At 44.9% G+C, this 25,308-nt stretch overlaps 1 long non-coding RNA gene across 1 annotated transcript in view; it reads left to right on the top strand.

Moving 5' to 3' along the window:
- Positions 1–251: 251 nt before the first annotated feature.
- Positions 252–25,308, top strand: part of LOC113968546 — a 48,661-nt gene continuing 23,604 nt past the window's right edge. The window contains exon 1 of the long non-coding RNA XR_003534553.1: positions 252–365. This is a non-coding gene — a long non-coding RNA (uncharacterized LOC113968546). The remainder of the gene's footprint in view (positions 366–25,308) is intronic.

Raw genomic sequence — 25,308 nt, forward strand, 5'->3', positions numbered from 1 at the left:
CAATCTCTGTGCTGAATGGAAATGGTTTCCTCTCTCCCAGCCCTAAGCTTACAGACTGGGTTTCCTGCCTTCCTGTTAGTGCCTCCACCTACCCAGACAGCTCTGACACTTCAGACTTACTGATCAGCTATTTTCTACCACAGCTCTTTTAGCAAAGGTTTTACGCGGCAGTGTAACAGCTGACTAAGCAGCAAGCCTGCAAGCGAGAGAAATGAATGTAGGGCTTTTTTTATACAGCAACTTGACAAGGCTCTGTCTCAAACTGTGAGGCATTTCTCCATATAAGCAGCATGTTCAGTGGATGTGCTGATGTTCGGTTGTGCTCTTAGAGTTGGGAAGCAAGCCCTGACGGGACCCCCGATGAGGTAAAAAGGCAGGGGGATGTTTCAAATACAGTACCTAGAAGAGAGGAGCACAGGCAATTTGCATAGTGAAACCACGATGTGAAGATATGCTGAATATGTGACTTGGCTTTGAAAACAGTCATCATATGCAAAAGCAGTTAATGCATAGGAGAAATCTTATAGAAAGAGACTCTGTGGACCAGAAATATGAAAGTTCAAAGTGATTTTCATATCAGACAGCCTGTCATTTCAGAAGGCTGCAGAATGGGGCATTTTGGGGCACCACAGCTGAGCTGGAACCAGCCAGCCAGCTCTGAACAGAATTTTACATATATATGTATGTATGTATGTATGTATATGTGTGTGTATATATATATATGTGTGTGTGTGTGTGTTCCCTCCTCTGTGCTAAATTCCCTCTTTAGGAATTTATGTCAGCATAGTGCAGCCATTCAGAGAACATTTCCATAGTGCTTTCAGTTTTCATGCTCACTTTTTTAAATTTCTTCAAATATATCTCAAGAAATTACCTAACTCTGCCTTCAGTTACTGATGGATATACCTTGAAACATTCAAAACGCTTGAAAAGTTCTGATATCTTTGGTCTGATCCTTCGCCAAACTATATCTAGCCTTGTTGAAGTCCCTGTTTATTCAGACACTAGTGGCAAAAACATCTGTAGACTTCCATTTTAACACTGTTAATCTGCTGTCATCTGTCCTAAATGGGTCTTCATTTTTACCACACTAGGCAGGTGGTGAAAAAAACCCTGGAGCATAGTCTTTTGCAGATTTTAGGAATTGAGAAAATGTATGTTATTGCTATGGGACCTGGGTTCCACTGTGAGGTGGTCTTATTAAGTGCCCTATTGCCAAGTGGCTGGTATTTGAGGGCAGAGGGGTCAGGACACCAGCAGGACATTAACACTTGTCTGCTGTTGGGATACACTCCCGGACAGGGCTGCTTATGCTGGGAAGGCATGTTCCCTCCTCCCCGGAGAAAAGTGAGAAAGAGGAGAGGATTAGATAATTATTAACAAGGCAGACCAGCAAAAGTGCTAAATGAGTTCACAAGGACTTGAGAAGGAAAATGGAGAACATAGATACTCGGGAAAGTATTGATAATGAGAGGAGACAAGGTGGATGGACTTTGTGAGAGTTGAAGTCTGGTTCAATGGTAAGATGGAGCAGATTAGAAAGAAAGTCGAGGGCTGATCTGTGTGCCTGAAGATGACAGGACCTGGAGGGACAGGTGACTTCATCTGAGGGTCATTTCTTGTGCTTTGTCTTTTATGAACAGCAGTGGCATATTTCTATCTGTACCTGCTCCTGTTTCAATGCTTACCAGTACCCCCTTGAATAGCTAATTTTTAGAGCAAAAAGGATGAAATATCCATTGATGTTGGAAAGAGGTGGCATTGCTTTCATTCAGAAGGGACCTTAGGGGTGCCTATGAAAAGTGTTGGGAAGGCAACTCTGCAAAATTGAAACCTTTGTTCTTTATACTTGATATAAAGATTGGATGAAAGTTCACCCTCAGATTGGGGAACTGAGAAGGATGCTCAGTACCCAAATTTCTACTGAGTGGGTCAATAAGCCCACTGATGTGATGGTGCCTTTCATGGCATGCCTGGAAACCACTACTGAATGCAATGCAGCATTGACACTGCAGTGAATCGATTTCTCTGAATGCCATGCCAAACAGATGAGAAGCCTTTGTCAGCCAGTTTGGGTCAAGTCTGTCATCCGATCTCTGACCTATACCTTGTGGTAGTGGAGTATGAAGGATGAAGTCATCAGGAAAGTGCAAAGGTCTTGTGTCCTTGGAGGGAAGAGTTGGATGTGCAAGAGGAGGTATTCAAAACAAATCAATAAATCAAAGATGCCAGCCCTAGACAGATGTGTTTCAGTGCTGATTCTGGTGCTTATTCTGGTGCCCGTGCAGAAGCACAGCAGAGCAAGGGTTGCCTTGGTGTCTGAGAGGGGCTTTCACACCGTAGGTTTGAAATGTACTGTCACCACTGGAGCATTGGAGGAGAATTAACATACAGTGCTGTATGACTTTGCTTCCCTCACCTAGAGGACTAAGGCCAGCAGAATGAGAAGGATTTTTCAAAGCGGTGTGGCAGGCTAGCAGAAAAAAAGGAATGGGTTTTTGGTGTTACAGCTATTCCTTGTATGTAAATATCTCTTTTTACTGTGTTTAGATTCCATTTTCCCCAGGCTTTCCTCTGATTTCATCTCAGCCAAGGTAGGTGAGGCTCATCAGTATGTTCAAGAGGGAGGTCTCAACTCTAGATAAGATGCCCTTGGTCAAATGTCATAGCCTGCCCACTCCAGTAAGGAGCATCACTGCTTCCACAAGCATGAGAATGTCCCAGATCCTAATGCCAGCATTGCTGGGCAGCTTAGTGGCTTTTCGTCTTTTCCCTCTCCGTATCTCCACATTGATCCCAGGATTTGTGAGATGTCAGAGAGGCTGGATGTTCTTGTCTCTGTGGTTTGGACAAGAGAAGGAATAGGACTCATCTGGCTCAGAAACTCGGGATATTAGTTATGTGTCAGCCTGCATTGGTAGGCTCTCCATCAGGGCATGCTGACCACTGCATGTACCAAAACAACCCGGGTTGCTTTTTCTGGCGTGGCATTTCAGCTTCATGCCTTTACATGTTTGCATGGAAAGTGAAACAAGGGCCAGCATTTTCAAAGATGAGGGCTTAGAGATATGCAGAGACTGTTAGTGGAAGAGTTTGCTTGAAGAGCTGGAAAATTAAATAAGGAGAGTCTAAGAAGGGTGATTTAGGAGTGTAGGGGCAGCAAGATGCCAAGGCTATGGATAGATAAATGGAGCATCAATTTGTAGTAAATTGCAGTGTAACAGCTCCATGCACACAAGTATTATGGGATTTCAAAAGCCAGGCAAGTTTAACCCTTATACCTCAGGTCTGAATGGTCACTGTTGTGGCTGAACTGGCTAGCTCTCACTGATTGCAGTGTGTTTCTGGCTTTTTAAAGATGGGACAGCTTGGATGACCAGGCCCCCCACTTCCACCTTATGGGAATTTGTTTGGCCTATGTCAGCTCTCCATGGGTCACTATCCTTGTATGCTGGGGCATGCTCTGCTTGTGAGAATGCTTGCCAGATTTCATAGAATCATGGAATAGTTTGGGTTGGAAGGAACTTCTAAAGGTCATCTAGTTCAACCTCCCTGCAATGAGCAAGGCTATCTTCAACTAGATCAGGTTGCCCAGAGCCCTGTCCAACCTGACCTTGAATGTTTCCTAGGATAGGGCACCCCTGGACAACCCATTCCAGTGTTTCACCACCCTCATTGTAAAAAAAAATGCCGGTCTGGGACTCACTCTTCCATGACCTCCAGCAATCTGGATGTTCACTACCTCTCCAGTCATGCCCTATGAGCCCACTTCTCTCTGTGAAAGGTTGCTGGAAGGCATTGGTTAGGGAGGCAGCTTCTTAATTTAATTTGAAGTTTCAGCTGTTGTTGGGAGCACTGTAGGATCAGTGGGATGAGCCGTTGCTGTTTCTTGCCGTTAATACCAGTGACATTATAATTTTAATGGCTATAAAGATGCCTGGAGCAGAGGGTGGGCCCCCTTGGAATTAGCAGCAATTTATTTTTCTTTTTCATACTGAAGAGAACAAATGATCTTTCCAGCAAGCAACCTTCATTTCTGTTGCCATGATCTGCCCTACTCCCAGGAAAGAACTCATTTCAGAAAGACTCTGTAGCCCTGCAGAGTATGAAGGGCTGATCACAAAACACACACACACACACAAACCAACCAACCAACCAAAAAAACCCCCAAAAAAAAAACCCCACCCCAAAATAAAAAGCAGCTGCTGGAAGTTAGAGCTAGACTGATGTGGGGATGAAAGCATTTATGCAGAACAGAGGTGGGGAATATTGGCTCAGCAGAGTGGGCGGAAGTGTCCTCATGAATGAGCAGCACGGAGCGAGCGAAGTGGGGCTGCCTCGAATAACAAAGAGGGAAGAAGGGCGTTAGAATTTGATAGTACATTTGGAAAAAATGAGAAGCCAAGAAGACAAGGAAATCATGGCTAATTTAAAACTGCCTTGGAGAAACAGGTGGGAGGAAGACCTTGAACATTTGTTACACTTTGATTTGAAAGTAAGGAAATGGAAAAACAAGGGTTGGAAGGCAGAGCAAGGGAGGGCTCATCTCCTGCTTGCTCTTTAAAATTAACAATACTGACTCCTGAAGAGAACATTAGGGATTTTCTGAGAAAATGCAGAGCTCCTGGAATGAACTGTCCTAAGGGAAGGGCTGAGGAAAGAGGATGAAGCCAGGGGCTTCCAGAAAAATGATGATGATGTGATGAGTCAGAGGCACTTTTGGTTGCACTGAAATATTTACTCTTTGTCTGCCTGTATCCACATCAAGAAACGAGGGCAACCCTTCTTTGACAGGTTAGAGTTATGCTATCAGGAGGTGTGCTAAGAGGATAAATAACAGCATTCAGAGGACCTTTATCAGCTCTTCCTGTTGTTACTTGCTTTGGACCAAATTCTTATTGACTCAGTTGGGTGCATGCTTGGGGTGACTGAGCGCAGAGCCTGAACACCTCTTCCCAGTGTGCCTGCATTTCTTTTTTTCGCACGCTTATCTTGACAGAGGTGACGACTCCTTTAAACAAGGCGCATGTGACAGTGGCACTGTGCCCCTCTTGAAAAGTTGCCCAGGCCTGTATCTCATATTTTGTACAAAGAGAGCCAGGGCCATCCAGAAAAAATAGGCGCAAGCAGCCAATACAATCAGTTTCAGTATATTCTCTTCTCAAAAAAACCCCTGAACATCTCTCCAAAATAATCAGAGCTATTAAATAACACTTATTCTGTGTGGAGGAAGTACAGTACTATGGGACTACTAGCGTATGCCAAGGAAAACACTTGGACTTGCTATAACAATGGACCAAACTGAAGGAAACGGAAGGCTGTGGTGCCTACAGGCTGTTCTGGTGAGAGCTGGGGGGGAGCGGGACCTGATGGTGGACCCGAGGGAGGACAGCCACGTGGTGGTTGTGCCGTGCCATGCCATGCATCCAGAGAGCTACTTGGCTCGCTCTCCCCCAGACAGTGTCTCCCAGCAGCCAAGCCCAAATCAGGTCATGAAAGAAGAGCACTGTCACCATGCAGCAGGTTTGTGGTGATCAATCAAATCACAGTGATTTCACTGAGAGAAGAATTTAGGTTTCATTTGCAAGAGTAAATACATATGTTTTTCTTTTTTTCTTTCCCCTCTGCTATATCAAATATTACCTGCTTGTATTTGACAAATAAGCAGTCTTTCTGAAACACTGTTTGGGATTGCAGCACCAGCACTGAATAAGGAAAGTAGCACTATGTATGTAAAGATTTTAAAGCTTGGCGTACAAGGATGAACTGAAGAAATCCTTTAAGGACTGTGTCCGATCAATGCCATATTCTGCCTCCACCTTTCCCATGCAGTGTTAATAACCTTGCTTCAAACCAGACTGTCTCTGTCCCACTTGGCCACATCTCACCCTCCCAGGTATGTAGATCTTCAAACATCTATCCTCAGGTGTCTGCTCAACAGTAGTATTGAGCAGCCCAGACTAGATGCCAATGTGGCCATGGGTGGGAAGGCAGTGAGGCAAGCAGCCTGCTTACCACAGGCTGCTGGATGAAGAATGCTGGTAGTGTAGGGCCAGATGATACTTGCTGCTGCAGCAACACAGCATCATGGCACTCATGCAGAGATCCGTCACAAGCATGTCATGCTTCATGCAGAGAGCCATCACATGAAAAATACACCACTTGCATGCATGGGTATCAGTTTAAAAAAGAGTAGTATTTGGCCTGTGTAATTATATACTAGCTGTGCATGCCTGGTGATGGGAGGGGAGGTTTCAACTGTGTCAGAGATTTTATATGTGAGAAGTGATTTAATGAAGCCCTCTAAACTCACAGTCATTTTCTTGTGTTTTTCATGGAGCATGAGGTGAAAAATGTAGATTTGATTAGTGTTGCTGGATCTGTTCTGACAGAAGACATCTTTACTGTGTCTTCCCATCTGCACACAAGGAGACATTTTAGTTCCTGTGTTTCTTTTTTTCTACCTCTGCACATGAAACAGATCTTTCCTTCCTATAGGTCTCACTGTAAAGGTATTTATCCTTGATCTTCAGTTGCCCTCAGTCATGCCCAGTCTCCATTGCTGCTGTTCCTGTCTATGGCTGTGCATGGGGCAGCCCCACTCCCCCACAGCCGGCCCCATGTGCAGTGTGGATCAACTGCAGCAGGGCTCCCTTCTGGTCTCATGTATCCGAGCAGCTTCGCTCCTGGACTGTGTGAGATCCCCATGTGATGGCCTTCATGCAAGCAAGTCATATCATGGTGCTTAGTGGGAAAGGGGGACACTCACTGGAACTGATACAGGGGTGAAGTGGTATCTTCTTCAGATTGCCCCTGCTTCAGAGATCAGTGTGAGGATGTGGCACTGGGAGGACTGGCATCATGCCAGGGCAGGGCTTCTCATGTCCCAGAACTGATGCATGGGGCAAGTCCCCGATGCCCTGGAGGCAGGAACAGGATGGAGGTATGGCTGAAATAGAAATTGCTGACAGCCTTATTTTGGTCAATGTCCCACTGAAGTCAATGGGATGTTGCTCCAGGAAAAACTGGATAAGGATCTGGGGTTTGGCAGTAAGAAAGGTTCTGTCTTCTTGCTGTTTATTCTCTGAGTGGAGCCCTAACCCGCTGTTTGTGACTTCATGATCATTTCCAGAGCCTGTACTACTGATGTCATACCCGGGGGATTCTGGCTTCAGGTGGGAAATTAACAGCAGGAGCAGATGAACTCTTTAATAAACAAAGTTCCTGTTTTCATGCAAATGTCTTTAGAAATAAGGAATGAGGGGAGTGAGAAATACAGAAATTTATGGTATAGAAGCGGCGCTGTTTGGAAACAGACTTTTTATGAGTTTTCCAAGAGGCGCCAGCTGCTCTTTAATGTTTTCATTTAAGAGTTTTATGTATGAAAGCTCTAGCTTGTGTAAACAGCAAGGCTGAGAAAGTTGCAGGGATTGTTGTTAATGGTGAACCTAACAGGCTGGGGATTTGGCTTGGAAAAGACTGTCGGTGTTGATGTTTATTCAGAGCGGAGGTTTTTTGCACGGCTGGATGACGCCTCTGATGTCCCTGTTGTTCTCTGAGCTCTCCTGCCTACACCCCTCGCTCTTGTGACTACCCCCAATGTCCCTCCTTCCTCCAAAGACCTGGGAGAAGGTGGCACAAGCGCATGGTAAACCCTTCAGGCAGGGCAGCACCTTCTCCGCTGTGCGCAGCTTGCCATCCTCTGAGGTGCAAGCCTGGGTTTAGGAGGTGGCCATGCCGCACTACCCCTTCCCTACCTGTGGAGGCAGGGATGGACAAGGTGCTGCAGCGGCAGCATGGCAGGAATATACACCAGCCACCCATTGCTCTCTCTATCGTGTGCCTTGGTACTCCCTGCCCTCACCAACAGCCATTGTTGATCTGCATCTATTAATCTGCTATTTTGGGGAGTGCCTATTGTGCACTCTTATTAGTATAATTGCTTTATTTTGCTGGAGAGAGCGCTGGAGCCCATGCCACAAACAGCTTTGTGTTTTTCTGGTGGGTTCCCTTTGTTTGGCAATTAACTCTCCAGGGGTGACGTGTGTGGCACTAGGTTAGAAAAAAATTAAATGAAGTCCCTTCAGCAAGGCAGCTGCACGCCCAGCACTTCCCAAGGAGGACCTGAGCGATGATCCATGGTGCTTGCTGCTCTCCATCTTGCTCTCATGTTTTTCTGCAGCAGCTTTCTGTTTGCTCATCTACAGGAATACTCTGCATCTCGCCTGCCTGTTTTTGAAAAGGTGACTGCTGATGACAACTAAGATAACAAGAGAGTGGGTTTTTGGGTTTTTTTCTGCCTTCATGAGCACACCTCCGGTTCTATTAATAAAATCCTGAATCTGACTCGTCCTTCTGAGAACTCCCGGCCTCTCTTCACCCATTCAAATCTATATTTTTATGCTTCTGTAGGTGGATTGTCGACAATGGTTGTTATGCAAACTCTGAGTGCTGGCTTCAGGAGCTTCTTAGAAACATGCAATGAGTAATCTTTATGTTTCTGACAGGTCTACGAGAAGGGAGGTTGTGCAGTTTTGCTGAAGATAGGTTGACAAAATATGTGTCAACTCATGACAAACCGACTGCCAAAAATATTCACATCAAACACTGAAAACAATTAGCGAACAGTATGACAGAACATCTCTGAGGCTGGGGAGTGTACTGAGGACAGAGCCCCTCAGTAGTAAACTGATATTTCAACCTTTTTTTAAAATTTGGGTCAGAAGAAATGGTCAGGACCTTTGTTTTCCAGCATTACTTGTATGTTTGGTGTTTTGGGGTTTTTTTGTAACTCATAGGAAGTGGCTATACTTGAAAGATGAGATAGCAATGTTTATTTTTCCAGCTTGTTGTGTGAAGGGACTCTGGTCAGTAGCAACATGGACTGCAGAGGCTTCTGTACTTGAAGCTGAAGCAGCAGTCTTGTGCTCCAGTGACCTGCCAGCAGGCTGATACTTTTGGAAAAAAATTATCTGTAGACAAACTTCCCTGAACAGAGAATTGGCTGTTGATAGGTTGTACGTGGCTTAAATCAGAAGTACAACGTGCAAGCCTCCAGATGCCAACTTGAACAAAACGGACAGAGAAGGACTTCTTGGAGAAGGGGACTTGCAGTAAGATAAGTTCCCTCCTCAGGTAGCAGTGCATTTGGGTGAGTCACCATGTGGTGCAGTTTGCTGTTTGATCCAAACAGGATGTTGTCACATCCTACACTGCCTGGAATTAGGAAGTTTGGCTTTGTGGTACCTGTTTTCTGACTGCAATGTGTGGCTCCTGCGACAGCAGAGCATGCCAGCAGCAGATGGGGAAGAGGATCCAGGACAGCCCTGTGATGGCCCTTGGGCTTGGGGCTGCTCCTGCCTCTGACACCCCGGGTAAGTCAGCTAGGAGTTTGTAACAGCATCAACCAAAGTGGTGCAGGCTCATCTCAGTTGACTTCCCAAGGTGCAAGGCTTCTCTTAATGATAGTTCATACTGCTATCAGCCTTCCAGCCCTCCCCAAAGCAGACTTGCATTTGGCAGAGGCCTTGTGTCTGTTTGTAGCTGCTTGGATGTGACCCTGGGGTCAGCAGCCGCTGAAGGGCACAGCACTGGGTACCTTCTATGACCTTATATTGCTGTTCTCTTTAGCACCCTGTGTTACTGCCAGCGGTCACACCCAAATACCCGTAGCAACCCACATCTTTGCATCATGCTTGTAGTCACAAGGAGGCAATACCCAGGACTTCACCAGCTGGAAAGCCCCATCTCTGTGCACAAGCATTGCTTATTACTACACCACAGCTCACAGATCTTCAGAAGTCAACCCACTCCATGAATCCGTGTTTTCTAATGCTGAGAGTCCCATTGCCTCTGCCAGTCTGCTAGTTCCATCACTCCTCTCTCAAGTGAGTCAACAGCCATCTGTGCATGCTAAAAATCAAATAATTTTTTCTTTAAGTTTTTTTTTGTCACTTATAATGAATCCCTCTGCATCACCCTATGTGGTACCTAGTGATGTCCAAGATGCAATCAGGAGGAAAGAGTATGATCTGAAGCTACCCACACCAGCATGATATTACCTTTCTGTCTCAGCTGCACTTCAGCAATCCAGCTGAAATGAGGCAGTTTTCTCTGTGCTTGGTGCCAAACACTATTCTCACTGAAGCAGAGGGAAGTTTTGTTTTTCCCTAAATAGGAATGATTTGGCCTTTGGTGGTGCTCAGCTGGAAAGATTCCAGCAGTTTTCTGATCTTGTCAGAGTGGCTGAGATGGTCATAAATCAGAAGGGCTGCTCCAGAAATATTTTCCCTGGGTTTGATTCTCCATCCCACCATGCTGGTATAATGAAAAGAAAAATTGGGCCCACCACTGATTTAATTTTACAGATAACCGCTCTCTTTCCAGGCAATCTTTGTGATTAATTTTTCTCACAGTCTGTCTGGGTTTTTTGGGGGTTTGTTTCATAGGGCTGTGGAGTTTTTTTTACCCTCCTCTCCCCTTCCATATGTGGAAGAATAAAGTGAAGAAACAACATTTTCAGAGAAGAAAGACTTGGAAAGGGTTGCTGTTTTCTGGGAGTCTGCTACAGCTGTTAATTTGTGGAAAACCTCAGTGGAAAGTAAGCAATATGGCAGCATTGCTTTACACGAGAATTCAGCAATGGCCTCGTTCCAAACTGTGGCTGATTTAGGTTCTTGGCTTGCACAACCAAAGCTTCATGTAGTGTCATGCTTTTTTTAATAGATAATGTTGATGCAGCTGTGGAAGGCTCTGATGTTCTTTTTTATTTATCATGGAATTGTCGTCATTCAATCAAGCTTAAGCATTGTGGAGCTGTGATGTTATTTGTCTTTGCTTGTTAGATGTTGGCGGGTGAGCCTGAGATGGGCTGAGATGTTGTTTGGGAACCAAGAAAAGGCTCCCTCCCTTCCTCTTTGCCTCCTTCACAGAAATGCACACAGACCCAAACTCCCATCCAAAAAAGCAGGAACGCTGAGAAAATTTGGAGCTGGGCTTAAACACTGTGGACTGGGACCCTTCTGCCTCTCCAGAGCATGCACACTCTTTTCTTCTTGTAGGCTTTGCTCCTCTCCAACATTTGTCATGCATAGTTGGTGGCATATCAAGATTCTGAGTACTGTACTGAGTGCAGTAACCTCTTTTTCTTGGATGGACATTTTGTTTGTGGAGGATACAGCATGGTGCTCAGTTGTCTAGGCAGAAGTGAACACTGAGGAAAATTTCAACTATGTGATGTCTATTAGATCAGAGATTAATTTTTCCAGTAGAAATGTCCAATTATTCAAACCTCTCCAGTAGATGAAAGAGCTTTTTACAATCTGTTTTTCTGAAAAACCCTGCAATTCATTTGGCATGGATTACATGACCTATTAGGGATTAGAAAAGGCAAAAGTGTTTCTAATTAACGTCAGCCCAGCTGTTAACTTGCAGAATATCAGTGAGTGGTAGCACAAGATGGCTCTCACAGATAGTTCTGTGACTACAGTTCATGTGTACATTGCTACCTGGACCTGGAGCCTTCTGCATAGTGCATTACACAAGTTCCCCCTTCCCAGGTAAGTCATTAATGTACACTGGACCAGTCGCTGCTTCTTGGCTCTGCCTCCTTTTCCAAGGCAGGCTTTATGAATGGATAAGCCCCATTTTTTTCCCAGCACTACCTTGTCACACTCACCTTCCTATCTCTGGGCCATACGCTTGCTTTGATTGCATCTTCCTCACCAGCTTGGCTATGTATCTCATTTCTTTTCCTCAGGGAGAATTGAGGCAGAATCTTTCAATCCTTAGAGTTTCCCCACAGCATCTGGACAGAAGAGTAAAACTAGAGATGAGCCAGAAAGAAGCAGGCAGAGGAAGATGAAAGAATTTGGAGATGGGAACTATTTGCTCTTGGAATGAAGCTTCCTCCTGGCTGGCTTAAGGCAGAGCAATTTACTCTTTTCTGTAACATGCACAATGGCTTAGGTCCTGCTCTTAGAAGTAAACATTTCAAGGGTACCTTAGGGGCCCCCTTTTTATATTTTTATAAGCTTCTTAGTCTCCTTTGAGTCTCAGGCTATATCCCCATTGCCAATGCTGGAGCTAGCTTGAAGTGGAGTAGTGTCTTGTGGAGATACTGAGCTAGGTTGAACAAGTTTGGCTCCTAGAAGTAGTTTACCCATAGCAGTGTATTTGCCAGACCATTATACCTGCCTGCTGCCATCCTTTATCCTGTGCCAAGCCCTGTTCAAAGCTGTCTCTAGCTCACACTGGTGACTGTGTGGCAAATGCTTTTGCTGCAATCCTGACTTCTCTGCAGCCACTCACTGAGGCTCCAGGACCTAAATGCCACAGTCAGGGCAGAGCATGAGGCTTGGGAGCTGGAGTCATGCTGGTACTTTTGCAAACTTTTTGTAGGGCTGAACCCACATTCGCTATTAGCACTGTTCAATGCTTTCCTGTTTTTCTCTGTCCCCTTGAACTCACACTGCAGCCCTAACTGACTATCATGTTTTGTTTTTAATGACAGAGCAAAAGTGCCAAAATATTTCAGTAGCTCCCCTAGGAACATCTGCAACTTCTTTAGCTAGTGTTTTCACAGCTGGCCATAACTTCATTTTACTTTTGAATGCTAATAGTAGTGAATCTGGGATCCTGAAGGAGAACAATGGCTAGTTTCCCTTACATCAGGATTTAAAACTTACAAAAGGCTACTCTAGCACCTTTGAATAAACGACCAGAAACAGAGCTAAGGGGTACTTTGTCGTTTGACAGACGAAGTTTCTAAGCTTCAGACGGAGCTTAGATCAGCCTTCTGACTTAGGATAAAGTCTGTGTTTGGAGCCACCAGGATCAAAACGTACAGACCCCTTAAATGGCATAACTGCTGCTGCTGCTGCTGCTGCTGTTGAGGTTCATGTTGCCGTGTGGCAGGAGAGCCATCTGATCACTGCCTCCAGTGCAGTTTCTGTCATGTTTGATGAAAAAGGTAAGAATAAAATCTCACACCTCTAACATGATACCAAGGTCTAGGAACAGGAATTAGGTCTGTGAATTTGAACTTCATCTAGTAAAAGTGCCGCAGACCTTTAATTGCAGCTCAGATTTATTACCTGCTAGCTATGCTTAGTTGGTCTAACAATGAAAATAAGCCAAGATGCTTAATCATTGTATCAACCTGTCACTCATAATCTTTGTGTTGCACCTCTTCGCTCCCTACACCGAGCTAGAAAAGTATGAAGAGAACAAAAAGCATGCTGCATAGCTTCCTATTTTATTTCACTGACAAATCTAATAGAACCAAAGAAGCTTTAGACTGAGCTCTTTACCCGAATGTTTTTGCTCCTACAATGGCATCACTATTGACTCCTGCTGGAGTGGAGACTATATCTCACCTCACATTCAGCTGCAGCACCAGGACCACTTCTGAGTGTGGTCCCCACACACCTGTGAGAGCTGCATCCTGGCCCAGGCAGCAGCTAACAAGCTGCACTCTTTTTCTGGAGGGCAAAGTGCTGGGGGGAGACAGGTCTGCAGCCACAATTTGACCAAATGTACCAGTGGCACTTGCAGGCCGAGAAGCAAAGAAATACTTCATCCCATGTTTCCTTGGGACATCCCATTTCATCAGTGGTGTCTTCCACTGGTGACACAGGCAGGCTGCAAATCAGCACTGGGTGTGTCTGCTCGTGGAGAAGTCCTTGATGGTCTACCTTTTTGAGGGAGCCAGAGCTGCCAGATGAAGGATGCTGGTAGTGGAGGATGGTGTGACGTGGCTCTTTCTGAAGGTGGAAGACAGTTTCCCAAAGACATTGCTTCCCAATGTGGGTGGACCCATGCCAGCATGCTCAAGTACCGATTATATCTGACTGTGAGATTTCCCACAGCTCAGGGGAAATGCTGCTGTGGAGTAGGATTTGGGGTTCCTGTTGGGGCTCATGGCCAACACAGACAGGTACCTCTTTTGGGCTGTTATGATGCTCCCTTGGGGGCGGAAGGCCCAATACCCCTCTCACACTGGGACCATGAGCTTGTCATTTTCTCAAAGGCAGCAGTGTTTCTTTTAATGTGCCCCTAAGTAGGGGGGGGAGGTAGGCTAGGAAAAAAGACTTGATGCTTTTTTCATATTTCCATGGACGTGCCCTGTCAAACTCAGTGGGAACTTTGCCGTTAATTGTAACTCAAGCAGACACGTTGTTGAGTGTGATAAAATCCAATAGAAATCTTTAAAACTCCCCAGATTACCTCCATTGCTGCAGTTAATTTTTTGTCCATGACTTGTCTATGAAACCAGATACAACTAAAACATGCAATTCAAGAAGGCTTAGTGCCTTGACCTAAGTGCTAAGGTATTGCATGATCTGCCTGCCAGATACCACAGCCTCGCTGCTACAGACAGGTAATTAGGTCACCGCTTGTGAACTTTTGGCACACACAAACTTATGGCCTGATAGCACGGATGCCCTCAAGCAAGCAAAGGCAATTCACCTATCACCGTGAATCTAACAAGCACCGAACTCCAGTCATTTAGAATAAGGTGGCTTCAGCCTCCTCCATTTTAATCCTACCTGAAGGCACAGAACTTGTCTACGTGGGCATCTTGCAGAAGATGCCCACACCAGCTGGTGTGGTACCATGCAGGGACACTCAGTGGGATCCTGTGCAGATATGTGTGCAGTGCCTACTTTGGGACCCTCCACAGGGGCAAATGGTGTGCTTCAGCACTTTAACACCATCGCAGGAGGTGTATGTGTGCCTCTGTGTCATAGCAAGCCTTCAGAGGCAATGCCAGACTGTGACAGAGGACCGTGGCTAAGTACTGAGCCTGGCAACGCTGCTGTTTCAGGTGCGTGGGAGACAGGAGGTGTCCTAAAAATGCCTCCTATCATTTTTCATAAATGGAAAATGCAGGGTTTGGTCAACTCACCTCCCTCTGTCCTAACTGTATTTGTGTATTCTGCATATTTTTTCCTCATACTCCATCTCAAGGCACTTTCCCATCAGCTCATGCTGTTATGTCACTCTTCAGTGGGTGAACTCAGTATGACCAGGAAACACTGAAGGAAAATGAGATGCAGATGTGGTAACTACATTAATATTCTCCTTCAATGCCATTGCTATTGGGGAGCTCAGACTGTTAATTTGACTTTGCTCCTTCACAGAGCACAAATACATCAAAGTGTCAATCTTATCTGCCTTTTGTTTCAGCCCACCTGCCCCCCTGGAACAGCTTGTTCAATGTACTTGCGTCCTCCCCGGTCATTCTCCATGGGTGCAGCACATCTGGTGGCCACCACAGGGGACACTGGAACCTGAGAGGGGCTTGGATCTGTGGTTCAGTTATGTCATGTCTGAGTGGTGCTTGTTTGTGTATTTTCAGAAAACCCAGAGTAAAAAAGGCTTTTCCCCATAAATTAATAGTGACCTCAAAGCTCCCATGGTGGAAAAACTGCTATGTGATGCAATGCCAGTAAAATAGAAGCAACTGTAACTTCACAGAAAAAGCAGTGATATTCTGATTAATTGCTCTGTTTTCTGGGGTTTCAGTAAAAATGTCTGCTGATTATTTCTGAAACTTATGATGACTGTCTAAGTGCATAACCTCTTCTTAACATCAATTTGGCAAACAGAAAAGGAAATATATCATACAATATTCTGCCTGTAGGGCCAAGTTCTGTCATTTATCTACTTGAAAAGCCTCTGTTGACTGCCTTGGGATTTCTCCTCGCAGAATGATGGCAGGACATGATCCAGACCCAATATAAATGTAATGTATTAACCGGTATATCTTCAGATGGGGAAAACGTGTGTGGAATTTCCCTGCACTATCATGTGCATACTTTATAGGCAACTGCATGTACAGTTATTGAAAAGAAGCACAGACGTCTGTACTTAGACATCAGTGACTATTGTGGGAGGGAAAAGAGGGAAACTGGAAGGCTTAGAATTTGTGCTTTATTGGTTTACTGAGAAATACAAGATGAGAGAAATGAAAACAGTTTAGGATAGAACTGTAAGGAAGGGAAATTGGCATTGCTGGCAACACTGATGAAATATAATGTCTTTGCCAGAAGAGTATAAATAATGGGTTTCCTGATAGAAAATGTTGATGAGGCCAGTAGGGGGGAGAGTCTGAGGAAAGTGTATGCATGTGGAAACTGAGTTTTATTTTGGCAGTGACTGAAAATAACCATGAAGCCTGGAGCTTGTAAACCTGGGAATCCTGAAATTAATAATTTTGAGAGTTAACTGTTGGAGAGTGACAGCCCCATGAGGACCATTTGCCTTTCAGGTCTTGCATACCCTTGCCTATTTTAAGTCCTGAGACTTGCTGCTGGCCACATAACAACTTATGAACCAGTAGTTAGCCAAGATAGCAGCCTTTGTTTCAAAGCAGCTATGGAGGCTGCAGAAAGTGCTGGTGGCAACAGGATGTTTGGTAAAGGATCTGTTATGGGCAGGTTTTACGTTGCATTCATCTCTGCAGTACCTGATTGATGCCTTCCTTAGATGTGTTACATACCACCACTATCTGTCCTGGGCTGTTTTGTTCTATTCCTCTCCACATGGGGAGGAATGTGTACCGTATAGTGCTGTGTTTCAGTAGAGTTTCTTGCTTAAGTCTACGCTGTGGAACACACAGAAGCTGTGAAGGTCTCTGTCCAAACTCCTGCTCAGAACTTCCCAGGGAGATCAGGTTTTTCAAGGCCTTGCTCAGGCACATTCTACATATCTCCAAGGATGGAGATTTCACAACTTCCCTGGGCTGTAGGCCTGCTTCATCAAGTAGGATGATCCCTCTTTATAACTTTAAGTGATTGGTGCTCATCCAAGTTTTAGGCCTTTACAACAGAGGATGCTGCTATTCATTGCCTTTGGGGCCGGTTTGGGCTGCTTGAGTAGAAGCAGATGAAGGAGGATTTTCTTGGCTTGACAGCAAACCTCAGTATCAGCCCCAAGAAACTCGATCTAAAGAGGTTTCCACAAAGGCAAGCCTTAGGCTACCTGGCAGAGAGAAAGAGGCTCCTGCAGGGAATAGTTCAGAGCACCTCTGTGAAGCTTCTCTTTTGAAATGCCCTCAAGAAATGGTAGTCTATCTTCACTGATAACGGCAGGCACGTAGGAAGATTAGTTACCCCTTTGCTTCCTGTATGCATCCTCCGTGCATGAGCCTTTCTACCATCAAGCCTGAAATTTGCACAGTCTTTTCTTCATCTGGACAGAAAACTAAAGAGGTCTGGAAAGACGATGGGGAGAAACGTGCATCTGAAATGCAGTTATTCAACTGCTTGGATTTGTACGCAGTAATGATAATGCTGATGATTCACCAGCCCTTCAGCTCCTTATCCTGTGCATAGGTTGTGACTGTCCTTCAACAGACTTTGGCATTTATTGAGATAGAGCAGTATTTGCAATCAACCATGGTTTTTCATCACCCGAGAGCTGGAAAGTCTTGGTCTTATAAGGGATCTTGTGGTCAAAATCCCAAATGAAATCTACTGCCTCTAAATCTAGTGGTTTTCCTCTACAAATACAAATTGATAGTTAAGATCTCAAAGCAGCCCATCAAATACATTCACACATATCCAAGGAAAAGCAGACTGGTGATCAGTTAAAAGACTTGCTACACTGTGTCTCCAATTCCCACATAGTCAGACCTTGGTGGGTAGCATAGGAAAAGTGTTCTCGGTGGGTAGGCTCCTAAAACTTCTTCCTCAGTGCCAGGAGCTGTAGTCTAAACAGTCAAGCAGCAATGACATTAGAAAGGGAAAAATGAAAACATTAGCAATTGTACAGCTCCATCACTTCTACACCACGCCATGGGAAAAAAAAAAATACCAGGGGCTTCCTCAGCATTTTGCTTTCATATGCATGCACAATGTTCTGCTTGGGGATTGTCATCAGCTGAAGAGCCATGTGGTGCAGTGATCCCAGTGTGCCCAGCACAGATTCAGGCCCCTCTATCCTGGGCAAGCTCCTGGCTGGGAGGATGTTGCAGAAGTGTTTGCTACATCCTCTTTCAGCTTCATCCGTGCTTAGTTTTCCTGGCAGATAGGGCTGAACCTCCTAACTATTCATTTTTCAGGAAAAATATAAGTAGCCTGCGATGGCAAGATACTGCCAGAAGATGTTTCATTTTGTGTGCAACTCTTGCTTTGGTTCTTTTCTCCATGTTGGGATTTGAAGTTGTAATGAAAAATTAGGAGATGCTGCCACATTTTTGGAAAATGATACAGGTGACCCACAGTTAATGGGGTATAGGCCACTCCTAAAATTCCACACATGCCTACAGGATGCAGGGAGGCTGGTGAGCCTCTTTCAGGCTGCCATCATTCCCCTTGGAATAGTGCTTCCCTTCTCCCGCATTTGCAGCCTGGCTTCTCAACAGAGCAAGGCCCATGGGGTCTTTGTTCACGTATCTGTGAAAGAAAGTCCCTGACAAACACCTTTCAGCATTCGGCAGATTTCAATCAAATCTGTCAGTAGGATGGAGATCTCAGCAACTTTACGTTCTTAACAAGTTTTGTGAAAATAAACAGCCAGGTAAAGAGGAAAGAAGTCCTCATTGATATTCCTACTGTGGGAAAGGCTAAATTACGAGCTTGTATCTCATTATAGCATCTGGATGGGAGACACAAAGCTCCAGGAGTTTCCCTGGTTATGGAGCTATTTTTTCATTTCCCTATCCCAAGTCAAGGCAAAGCACTGCATAGCAAGAGGCAGAGCTGGGGCCAGTTTCTCATCTGCAGTAAAGATGGCAGTGCTGGAACTGCCTCACTTACAGCTCAGTCAACAGCCAGCCTCTTCCTAGGCCCCTTTAGATCACTGTCCACCATAGCAAAGGCCGGTGCATGAAGTGTATGCGTGTCTCCTTCTGGCTACTGGCAAACAAGGGCACTTTTTTTCACAATGGAGCACAAATGCTTACCCAGAGTCAACTGTCTCTGGCTTCCTGTCTGCAGAATCTCTTTTATGAAGTAAATGTTTATGCTTTCAGACTCCCTTTAGGCCTGTATACTCATTCAGCACATGGCTGCAGGATAAATCTGTTCTTGCAGTTAGCAAAGGAGTAAATGCATTCTCCAAAATCCTCAACAAAACCACGAGAATTGGAGGGACACCAAACCCAAACATTCTTCTCATTTACGCTGTTAGAGCTGCTGGGAAACTAGATATTTTGCAAAGGAACTGGCTTTTTTTCCCCCTTCACTGCTTTTTTTTTTCCTTGAAGTCTGCAGCAATGGAATGAGTGAATTATTTCCTGGGGCAGCTGCTGTGTAACATCCAATATTCTTTGAGCTCATAAAAATAAGTGCATGAAGAAGAAGAAAGTGGCAAGTTGCTCAGTGTTCCAGAGGATTGGGTGGCTCCAGAGATTTCATGTTTGTTTTCTTGGCATGTGCTAGATATGTCCATCTTTTCTCTTTCAGCTTCTGCAGGCACCACCTGCCCCTTGTTCTTCTTGAAAAATAGATGAAGTAAATCTGAGACATAGGGCCTCAAGGGAGTGCCTGGGGAAGGAGTGGAATAGAAAGCAGTAGGAAAAGAGAGGCTTTGTATCTCTCTTCAAGGGATGTAGATGATAGATTTAAAAAAGCCTAAAGTGTCTGAACAGTTGGTGAAAGCTGTCAGCCATCATGCCTTACTTGCCTACTTACATACCTCTGCCACAAATTAAAGGAACAGGCACTATATAAATTTATGGCCTTGGTCCCTCTTATGGCCCCATTCCTTCCCAAGCTGTGTAAGGTGTCATGATTCTGCAGCAATGGCTAAAGCTTAGGGCAACCAACTGGCTGTTCAATATTGCTTTGCTCATCTTACAGGATCCCTAATGCAAGCTGTTGGGGTGGAAAATGCAACTTCTTTCCCCTGGAAACAGAGGTTGAGCAGGCACTGGCTGAGGTCTTTGCTCTGGGATCTGAAACATCCAGGCTCACCATGGAGGGAAAATCTCTCTCTGGCTTCTTACAGCGAGGCAGGCTGGAGGCGAGGGGAAGGTGTAACCAGCTGACTGGGGAAATCAGTTAAGATGCACAGAAAAGGAAGCCAGAGGCTGTGCGAATCGTGCACATCAAAGTCAGCAAGGCATAAGCTCGGGCTTCCTTTCATCCAAGGCACTCTTCACAACAGGTTTCCTACCATAAATGTTATTGCAATGTGCCCATCCAAACAAATAGCAAAGACAAAAGCAGCACTTTGGGTTTGAAAGTCACTCTTAAGGCCCTTGCACCTAAGAGGCAGCCAGCACCACTGGGGTCTTACACCATGGTGCTGCCATGGAGCACCGTGCACAAGGGACTCACATGCAGTGCCCACCCAGGGCACCATCCTTCACCTCCTCCCCTTGCTCTTTGGAAGTAGCCACAACATCAGCTGAGGCAAAGCTGTGCATCTTGTAAAAGTCCACGTGGCTGTGCTGATTCACACTCTCCGAGGATGTGGCCTGTTCTCGCTGCCTTGCTAGCTGGTCTCCAGATCAATATTATCCTAGGGATTTTGGACACTTATGCACAGGAAGTGTCTATGTGCTGCAGCTGATTGCACTTCAGAGGAACACTTACAGTCCATTTTTCTTTGCTCCTTGAAATATTGGAGCGGTCTCCACTATTTCATACATTTTAATGCAAAAAAATCATTCCGTCCTATTTCATCTTAGATGTAGGAGTGGCAGAACACATGCTTGGAAACTTCTTTAGGCAGTTGAGGAGGGAACAAAATATACATGGATCCCTTTCACCCATCCTGTGCCGGCTTAAAGGCCTTGATACACCCTGATATCACTGGGACCTTCTTGGGTATAGAGAAGGATGAGTGTGAGACCCCATCAGTGTGTTGAGCAGCAGCAGCGTGCAATTCCTGCCCATATGATTTGTGGCCCTCTACACTTAATCTCTCTGCTCCTCATCTTCCCATTTGCGAAATGAGACATCTCTTTGCCTTTGGAGAAGGCGCTGAGATACTTGGAGGAACAGTGCTTTTTTCCATTGGCAAGTATTTCTGTTTATGGCAACTTCTGGGTTTAGTGGTATCAAATGGTATTTAGCATTGTCCGAGTTATCTGTGGAGGTTGGGAAGAGTGAGATGGATATTATTTGAAGTGAAAGCAAGTCTGGCTGTGACCTTCCAAGGTCCCATCTCAGAGCACATTAAGAAAATGTACAGACAAACTTCCTGGCCAATGTGTTTGCTTCCTTATAACAATATAAGTGAAGTGTTTTGAAGAAGGAAAAATATAGACATGACAAAAGTGATGAAATCAATAAATTAGTATCATATTAATAAAAAGCCACTTCAACCACAGAAAGAAGGTTTAAACAAACATTAAATAGGAAAGAAAGTTGCCTGGGAGGAAACCAGTGCTGAAATTAACTGTAACCAGATGTAAAGTACCATTATCTTTCTGAACAATATGCATTTATCTCCAGCAACAGTCCAGAGTGGCTGCCACTTACTGTAACGCTAGGACAATTGTTGGGAACCCTGCTTTGGCAAGCTACAGGCTTGTTTAGTCATAAAAGGACAAATTCTTACATTATGGGAGGGGTACGCAATGAGACATACACATTTTTTAAATTAAGAAAGTCCTTTCTTCTCATGTGAGAGTAACTCAGAAAAGACAAACATGGAAACTTTCTTCCTGTGCAAGGTCCTGACAAGCCATGTAGCAGAATCCAGAATGTCCCGGTGCCTCACCACAGGTCTGCCACTGCTTTACTGAATGACCTTGGACAAGTCACCTACCAACACTGTCCTTTTATCTCCTCTACAGAAGGGATAAACTATTCTGAAGCAGATGTTTGACACCATGTTAAAAGCAGGATCTACGATTGGATACAGAAAGGAAAGTACCATGTTATTACAAGAGGTGACCTCCTCAAGGATAGAAGCATTACAATGATGGTCTGTGTAATAAAAAGGAGGTGAAATAATAAAAAGAGGGAGACCAAAGCCTTACCAAGGACACTGTCAGTGAATTTGCATGGACAGCTGTCGATGGGGCTGGTTTGAGGATAAAGTCCACTGGTTCAGCATCCTGGTGGGCTTCCTAATCACAGTTTGAGTCTCCTGGTGCTACTCCACAAGTAGTTCCATGGACACTGCTACTGCTCCTGGAGCAAAGCACCACTCCAGATGTGATGGGTCGTGAGAGTCTCCTCCTAAATCAATCTGCAAAACTTGGATAATATGCCAGAGACTTTTAGTGAATTCACTAAAAGTAATAGTTTTCAAATGCTTCCATAAAATGGCATAGCTGGAGTTTGAGAAGGCTTTTTATGGCTTTGTGCTTTGTTTTATAAGTAAAGAGCAGAAAGGAATACATGCTATGTATGGCTGTGTTTATAAGGGTGGAGAGATCTGGGTGTGCAGATTGAAATCCTGCGTAGAAGTGTGTGAAGCAAACCAAGTATGTCCTTGGGAATTAAAGTAAAAATAACCCGTGACCTTTCCCTAATGAGCTGTGTGAAAGGTTGGTAGTGATGGCCAATAGACTGCACATGTCATAACAGCATCTCATATGCTGTTTCACAGCGGGAGTCACAGCAAGAGCTCACTAGTCCTGATTTCTCCATGCATTTCCAGCATAGCATCCACTCTGCTCAATCCTTTAACTACGCCAACTTGCAGCTACAAATCGCTTTATGTGATATCCAAGTCCACATGGTATACTCAGACTCATTTTCTTTCAATGTGTAGTTTATCCCATCTGGTTTCCTTCCCCCCCCTGCATTTCACATAGAGGTGCATGTGCCATCATGAGCCTTCTATGCATGCAGCACTTCATTCTGCTCTGCCCAAGGGGCTGGAGTTTTAGGAAACATCGTGTGGTTGTCCACGAGCATCCAGTTCCCAGGAAGGGAACACTGCAAAGCCTGTCCTCGTGCATCTAATATAGGTTAGAGATAAGTATTTGACCCACGTCTAGATGTCAAGCAAATCACCTCCAGTACTTCAGGCCAGTGTAATTGAAGGAAATCCAGGTGGCCCTTATGAGGCTAATATACTGGCACAGCATCACTAATAACAGACTTTTTACCTAAACTGCTAATGTGTGCTTGATTTTCATTCTTGGTTGTAATTTTTTCTCTCTCCCCTGCAAAGTGGTAGTATTTCATAACTATGAGAATGGTTGTAACTGTGGGGCCTTCTGGCTTTAAAGTAAATGCTTTTCCTAGTGGGAAAATGCCTTCTGCTTCCACAAAGAGCATGCATACCACATTGAAAAGCAAAACAAACACTCATCAGATCTTCCTGCAGAAATCTGGGAATTTGGGTTCTCATTTGTGTACGTGTGTCTTTCTTTGTAAAGACTGATGAGGTTTAGTAAAGAGGGAAATGGCCAGTGCAAGGGATTTTTGCTGTTTGCTCAGTGTGCCCCTGGGAGGCAGTGGGAAGAGGAAGGAAGAGCCACCAGGAGCATGAACTCGACCTGTGCTGTTGGAGGTGGATGGTGTGCTTGTGGTGGGAGAAGAGCAGGATGGCCACATCGATATTGCCAGTGGCAGCAGCGGTAATCAAGCTGGCTTTAAATGAGCTAAGCAAATAAGTCTGTCAGAGGAAAGGCATCTCTTGCTAGGTAAGGTCTGTGGTCCACCGTTATGCTTCTTTGTTGTGCTTCTGAGTGCTTATTATTTGCACTGTGGCATCTAAATATTCCCAATTCAGAAGGCAGCTTCATTTTCTGTCAGGCTCTGTCAGGTGAACCTGCTGCTGTCTGCCTCCTGCAAGCTGTAGGTTCACCCTCAGGCTGTGGCATTTCCCCAGCTCCCCCGATACCCAAATCCATAGCATCTTGTTCTTCCTGGGGTCCTGGGGCTGATGAGGAAAGAACCTGTGCCCAGATGGCCTGACTAGGGCTGGCTCCCACTGGCCTCCTGGGATGCTCGAGGCTGCCTGCCTCTCTGCTGGTTGGACCATAATATCCTGTGGCAAACACAAGAATTTATCTAATAAAGCAAAGCTTTTTCTTATTGAAGAATCAACTTGAATCCATACAGCAAATGTAGCTTGCCCTAAGTTGTCTGAATTCCAGCCTTTAATGTGGCAGTCTCCCTGGTCCCTTCAGAAAAGTTTTGGGACTTGGGTTTTCAGCCTGGTGTCCACAGTATGGTCCCTGGTGCCACCAAGACCCATCTCCTTTGTGGATAAGCTTTTGGAGTTCCCTCCATGGACTATCTGTGTTTGACCAACATGACCCAGTTGTTCCTATTCATCCAAATCACAGGATTTCAGTGTTTGAGCAGTGGCTTGTCTAGACAGTCAATTACTTTCTGCTCTCATGTCTCTTTAGAAACTTCAGTAAGAATGTCTTCTTTGACCTTGCATGTATAATTATTTGTCTTCCCTATAAATAATGGATTTCTTTGTTGCTGGTTGGTGCTGATTCATTAATATTTTCTTACCTTCTTGAATTTCAAACACACTTAGCATCTTTCCAATCTACTCTTTGCACCAATGCCTGGTCCTTTGCTTGCTTCCTAGCCCTTCTCTCAGCTGCTATGTCCACATTTTCTGTAATCCCATTCACTTTAACTGTAGATCCTCCACTGATATGTGCAATCACATCATGCCAGCTTAGCTTTTGTTCATGAAGAGTGGGACAATTTGCAGAGTTTCCCTCTGCTCATGTATTCAGACTCAGAGAATCTCCTTTTCATGTTCCTCATCTTCGTATCAGACCCAGGAATCTCAGTTTTGCTCATTGAGGGAGAAGGGAAAACACGGCAGAGAGGGGCAAAGTGGGACCAAACCTTGGGGGTGTGTGCTTCACAATGCAGAGTAATTTGCCAAGGCATTTAGTAGCAAAGCCCCACAGAGGGCAAACCCAAAATGAATCTGATGAGCATGTGGAGGGTAAATTCCTAGAAGAGTTGCAATGACACTGGCTCTGCTTGCCAAGTGATAGCTGGAGGTCACGGTTCTTCAATTTTCCCTTTTGAAAACCAACCTAGGTCAGGTTAGCACTGCGGGTCTCGGGTAACCCCTCGCAGCACATGAGGGCAGGAACAGCACACATGAAACTTGGCACAGCAGAGCTCCAGCTTTGGTTAAGGCCTCCTCGAGCACTCTTCTAATTGAGATGCTTAGTACCAGTAATTAGTAAGGGCGCTAATTGTCCGTTTTTAAGATCTCATCTTTCTCAAGCTGCAAATTGGCTGGTAGAGAGAAGAAAAGGCACAGGAACTGTCAGTACCTCTCTGCAGACAGCTCACTGCACTTAAGGAAATAGACTTTGAGAAGTGCCGTAAATTTACTGTAATCTGCCCAAAGGCTCTGTTAGCTAAGTCAGCACCTTGTGAAAATGATAGCAAACTACCCTTTTCT

This window comes from Neopelma chrysocephalum, unplaced genomic scaffold (genome assembly GCF_003984885.1).
Source record: "Neopelma chrysocephalum unplaced genomic scaffold, ASM398488v2 Primary Assembly neopelma1_23, whole genome shotgun sequence".
Taxonomy (NCBI): domain Eukaryota; kingdom Metazoa; phylum Chordata; class Aves; order Passeriformes; family Pipridae; genus Neopelma; species Neopelma chrysocephalum.